The sequence below is a fragment of the Rhinolophus ferrumequinum genome, chromosome 10 (genome assembly GCF_004115265.2).
Source record: "Rhinolophus ferrumequinum isolate MPI-CBG mRhiFer1 chromosome 10, mRhiFer1_v1.p, whole genome shotgun sequence".
In the NCBI taxonomy this organism is placed as follows: Eukaryota; Metazoa; Chordata; class Mammalia; order Chiroptera; family Rhinolophidae; genus Rhinolophus; species Rhinolophus ferrumequinum.
The window spans coordinates 26,328,092-26,334,173 of record NC_046293.1 but is presented as its reverse complement, the minus strand read 5'-3'; positions in this window follow the sequence as shown (position 1 = coordinate 26,334,173).

Below are 6,082 nucleotides of genomic sequence, written 5' to 3'. Positions count from 1 at the left end.
TAATGGACCCCCCCACCGCCGCCCCCACCACCCATACACATACATATACACACCTGGAATACGAGAAGGCTGTACTCTCATTGTCATGGTTAATTACAAACAAATTTAAAAAATAAATGAACAAACAAAACACTTTCCTCAGAAAAGGGAAAAACCAATTTATTATTATCGTTTTCAACCTTGGAAATGAGGGGAGAGAGGGAAAATAATCTTCACGAAGAATTCATAACCACAAACTAACCATCAAACGCGTTTGCAATATTTAGTGCTCAAAATCTCAACCTGATAATTTGTTTTAAGGTGATACCATCAATTGCCTCTAAGAAGTAAAACAGACAACTTCAGTAGAGGAGAGCAACTGGAACACAGATTCCCAAAGAACACCCGTAGATAAGTTGGTTGAACTGAAAGTTAGGGGGGAAATCACACACACACACACACACACACTACACACACACACACTACACACACACACACTACACACAAATGAGGAAACACGTTGCCACAAGTGAAAGCCAGTAGAAACAAAAAGCAATAATCTATAACTACTTATATGGATCTAGTTTTGTTTGTTTGTTGTTGTTTTCTGCTTGCTTGGAATAATGGAAATGTGACAGGAAGGGGAAGTGAAAGCAGGGATACTCACAATACATATTAATCATGTATGTACATATTAGGAACTCAAGTGCTCTTAGGGATACTCTTAAAACATAGCCTTTGCTTTCAAAGAAATCATTTTCTAGCTAAACAAACAATGATATACATGTTAAAATAACTTACGTAAGTCAGTGATGTGAGCCCCACAGAGGTAGCATGAGCATTGTGGTCTGAAAAGCTCAGGAGAAGTAGGTGGAACTTGAATTTGCCTAGAAAAATAGGATGTTGCAAACATCAGAGAAGTGAAGGGATAGTTCAGGTAGTGGGAAGAAATATACAAAGGTGGAAATTCGCAAGAAACCGTCGGCGACTTAGGGACAGGCTCTTAAACTATCAACCAATACTTCCACAAAAAATAATAACAAGAAAATGCTTCTAAATGAAGAAAATTGGCAGCCTCCAGGAAACAGACTAGAAGAGAGCAGGCTCACACGTAAATGCAGTGCTATAAGGTAAATTAATTGATCAGTTGACTACTGCCTATAAAATAAGTAAATAATGAAAAAATAGCCATCAGCTAATGTAAATCAAGCACCTATTATCCAATTGTGTAAGTGGGAAGTGTGTTCAATTGGAAGTCAGGAGCCCTAAATTCTCTTCTTGGATTTACTACTGGCCAGCCTTGAAATTCAAATTATTTGGGATTCAGTTTTATATTTGAAAATTGGGGACAAGGGAGATCTATGGAGGAGAGCAGATTAATCATTGGTCTCATTCACGCTGTCAGCACTACATTTAACTTTGCAGACCAGCACTGAGAAGAGGGTTCTCCCAATGAAAATTGAAATGTACTAAAGTAACAGGAAGCCCCATTTTAACGTCTCAGACTGTTTCATTACCGAAGAAATCCACGGGGTGGCAATAATAGTAAACTAAAAGTAAAAATCTGAGTAGTCTTAAAAAACAGACTTCTTTAATGACTAATGTTTACAGATTTCCCTTTCCCTGCTTTTATGATGTCACCAAGGCCAGAGAAGCTGGGAGAACAGCAGGAAGTGATGACGGCTCCCACTGGAGAACCAGCTGTGATTTAGACCCTTTGTAATGCTCAGTGTTGCAAAGGAGACTTTACCGTCCTCATCCTCATTTTGCAGAAGAAACTATGAAGAAAGAAAAATACTATCTTGGGTAACAGAGGTAGTAAGTGATGAAGCCAGAATTCAAAACTTAGTGTCTCTGATCAAAGGCCATGGTCCTTTCCCACACTTGCTGAGAGCTCTAAAGAAAACCCATTTGGTTAACACAAAGCACCCCTTCTTCCTAACCATCCTCCTATTGATAAAGAAATGAGATGTTTGCTATTTTCTTTATAACTGAAGGGATGCTTAAAAAATTGGATTCATTTTTAGCACAGGACATTATAAATAACTTTCCCAGTGCAGTATAAATAACTTTAGTGTAAATCACTTTACACTATTAAGTAATGGTTTGATCACTATAGTAATTTCAGATTTACTTCAGGGTCACTCACATGTCTTTCTTGCCACTTAAATGAAGCAGGATATTTCTTCATTGGTTGTCATATTTATCAAGGTACTTTGAGTTACAATAACAGATTTCATTCAAACTTGGTTAAAGAAAAAAAAAAGGGGGGATGGCTTCCCAATGGAATAAAGGTTCATTTTCAGGAAACCAAAGGCAAGAAGTTCTTTTAGGTGATACAGAAAATCCCATCAAGAGTCAGAAAAACGTGAGGAATTACAGCAATTGCTCGTACTTATTCTCTCCACGTTTTCTAGACCACTATTTTCTTGGCATGTTCAGGCTATTGCCTCTTTTCATAACTGGCTTTATTTTCTTTTCTAGACCCGACAGTTCCTGAATTCACACATTCTCAGCTCCAATAACTAGCAGAGACTGGCTCACATTTTTGAATCCAGATTCCCAACCTCTGAGAGAAAGAATCCAACATAGTCTGGCTATGTAGAGTAACTAAGCTCAAATAAGAGTGATGATTATGGAAGAACGATATTCTGAGCCGGACAGAAACCCCAGAAAATGTATGTTATGATTGGCTAAATATCTTTCTGGGAAATTATACAAGAAATTAGAAAGGGCATCAGAATGAAATTCTAAACCAATTGGCATGTCTACATTTCCCCTTATGCCAATGGTGATAACTATCAAACCATAATTTGAGACAAAAATTTTGATAATTTTTCAGAATAAAGTTAAGCCAAAATTAGAAAATACTGAATTTATACTTATAATACCTATACTTCTGCGTGCCTATTTTAAAATGAATTGTAAAATTAAAAATGAGACTTAATGACAGTTCAAGCAGAAATACACTAAAAAAAAATCACAAAACATTAATTTAAATTTAACATACAGAAGGACGCTTGATTAAAATTGAAGTCACTGAAACAGGTTGTCATTTGCAGAGGACACTTCTCTGGAAGATGGCCCTTAAATAACAAAGAAGATCTAGTAAGGATATATAATATCCTGATTAGAACGAGGTTAGTGAATTTTTTTAAGCAACATTCTTACGTTGTTTACAACCAACATTTATTCTATTTAGAAAAAGAGAAATGTAAAAGTTACCAATATGTTACAAACGTAAGCTACTATCAAAAGTTAAATTACATGCTGCTTATACCCAACACTAGTGATTTTCGCACTGCGGCGCATTTCAGAATTGCCTGGAAGTCTTGTTGAAACACAAATTGCTGCCTGCCCCACTGCCTCTCACCCCCTTAAGTTTCTGATTCTGTAGATATGGCTGGGGTCTGATATCTGTAATTTGTATTTGTAACAAGTTCACAGTTGGCACAGATGTGCTACCCCTGGACGGCACTTTGAGAACTCCTGCTCTAAATTTTTCTCTTTTTTTCTTTTCTTTTCTTTTTTTTCTCTTCTCTTCTCTTCTCTTCTCTTCTCTTCTCTTCTCTTCTCTTCTCTTCTCTTCTCTTCTCTTTCTCCCTTCTTCCCTTTCTCTCTCTCTCTCTCTCTCTCACTCTCTCTCTCTCTCTCATCCCTATCTTTTCTCTCCCTCCCTTCTTCCTTCCCCTCTCCTTTCTTCCTTCCTTCCTTCTTTCCTTCCTTCTTCCCTCCCTCTCTCCCTCCCTCCCTCCCTCCCTTTCTGCCTTCCCTCCATCCCTCTCTCCCTCTCTGTCATTCTTTTGTTTCCATGTTCACATTAAGCTCACTTTAAGAAGTTCAGCAGTGCGCTGTGTCAAGCATCCATCCTGCTCAGTGTGTTCTGGGGGACTCAGGTGATTATAAAAGGCAAAGGAAGGTTTTTACTTGGTGATGCACTCATGCTAGAGCTAACAGAGAGGCTGGAGAGCTTGTGTGGGACCTGGAAATTAATGGAAGTCTGTATTTTAGTATCTCAATTGGTGATCATCTTATTGCTCTTTTGTCAGTTTGTGGTATGGTTTTTCTCACCAAATTCACGCCTGTCTGTGCAGAAGGTCTGCACAATGCAGAGTGTGATTTTAAATGGGTGCAAACATCCAGACCCTTGAAGCTTGCTAATTGTCTTTTATTCTTAAGCTTTACTGAGGTATAATTGCCAAATAATTTTGTAAGATATTTAAAGTGTACACAGTGATAATTTGATATAGATATATATTGTGAAAGAATCCTCCCATCTAGTTAGTTAACATAGCCATCATCTCACATTTATTTATTCATTAATTCATTATTTATTTATTCATTCATTCATTCATTTATTTGTTGGTGAGAACATTTAAGTTATACTCTCCTAGCAAATGTCAATTATACAATGCAGTTTTATCACTATAGTCACTGTGGGGACGGAGCCAGGAGTGCAGTTTCCAGGCTCTCGGCCTCACGTGGAAAGTTGCTGGATCTGGTAGTAAATGGCCATCAACTGTGATCAGATGGCCATCGACTGTGGCTAGTTGGCCGTCAGCTGTAACCAGTGAGCCATTGGCCACTAATATAACTGCCGTGGTTACGCTAGCAGCAAATGGGTCTAGCAAGAAATAGCACAGCGGATTGGTATGACTCCCCTACCTACGGCTCCGTGGGTGTTCCTTTTTGGCCTCACCATATCCTGTGTTCTTATGTGGGGAGCGGGATGAGAGACCCCGCACAACATCCTGCATAACACGTGGCGCAGCGAGCAGGGTACAGCGTTGGCCAAAGCTCTCCGAAGGACAATAGAGCAGTTTATGCGTATGAACACTCAGTCTCAGGAAGACCAGGAGGAGCAGCTGCTGGAGAGCTGGATCTCTGTGGAGGGGTGGGAAGACGTGGGCGGTTCCCCAACCAGCAAAGGCTAGAAAAAGCGAAGGTCGTTGCAGCCCAGTGGGCTGGGAAGTGCTTGCTGAGGCCCTCACCCCCAGGTTGGGGGGGACTTGGAGCCCTCGCCCTGCGGAGGGGGCACACGTTGTGGGGCCAATGCATAGCACTGACGAATGACTGTGGACTATGGGGAATTGCCTTCCATCCCTAATTTAATGGACCACTTGACTGTTTGGGAACGTACCACCATGTAGTGGAACTGGCAGATGTTTGCTTTTGTGTCTTGACCGGCCACCATTGAGAATATGTAAGCACCTTGACTGTGAGCCTCTGTTGTTCCAGCATGGTACCCTGAGAGGCCCAAAGAGAGTGGCAGTGCCCTGAGAACCCTGGCTGTGTCCAGGAAGTCTGGCTGTGCCCAGAAGTACTGGTAGTGCCCTGAGAGGCCCTGGATGTGCCCGGGGAGACTGGTGGTACCCTAAGAAGCCCAGGAAGTCTGGCTGTGCCCAGAAGGACTGGTGGTGCCCTGAGAAACCCTGGCTGTGACCAGAGAGCTTGGCTGTGTCCAGGATATTGCATTCACCCCAGGCTCCTCGCACAGGGTGCCTGTGCGGAAGACGCTTGTCGCGTAGATTATGAGGCGAGACCCTGTAGGTGTGGAGAGTGGGGACAGAGCCAGGAGTGCAGTTTCCAGGTTCTTGGCCTCACATGGAAAGGTGCTGGCTCAAGTAGTAAATGGCCATCAACTGTGATCGGATGGCCATCAGCTGTGGCTAGTTGGCCGTCAGCTGTAACCAGTGAGCCATTGGCCACTAATATAACTGCCGTGGCTACACTAGCAGAAAATGGGGGCTAGAAAGAAGATGGTGGCTGAACTAGCAAGCGCGGATTGCAGTTAGTAAGTGAGATTGGTTGACAGAGAGAAGTGGACGGCAGGTTGCGGATAGTGTGGCTCCTGCTTCCTGTGTCTCCAACCCAGGTGCCAGCGACACTATAGTGGTATGACTCCCCTATCTATGGCTCCATGGGTATTCCTTTTTGGCCTCACCATGTCCTGTGTTCTTATGTGGTGAGCGGGACCAGAGACCTCGCCTGACACCCTGCATGACAGTCACTATGTTATACATTTTTACATGCTCAGGATTATTCATCTTACAACTGAAAGTTTGTACCCTTTTACCAACCTCTCCCTATTTCCTCCAGCCCC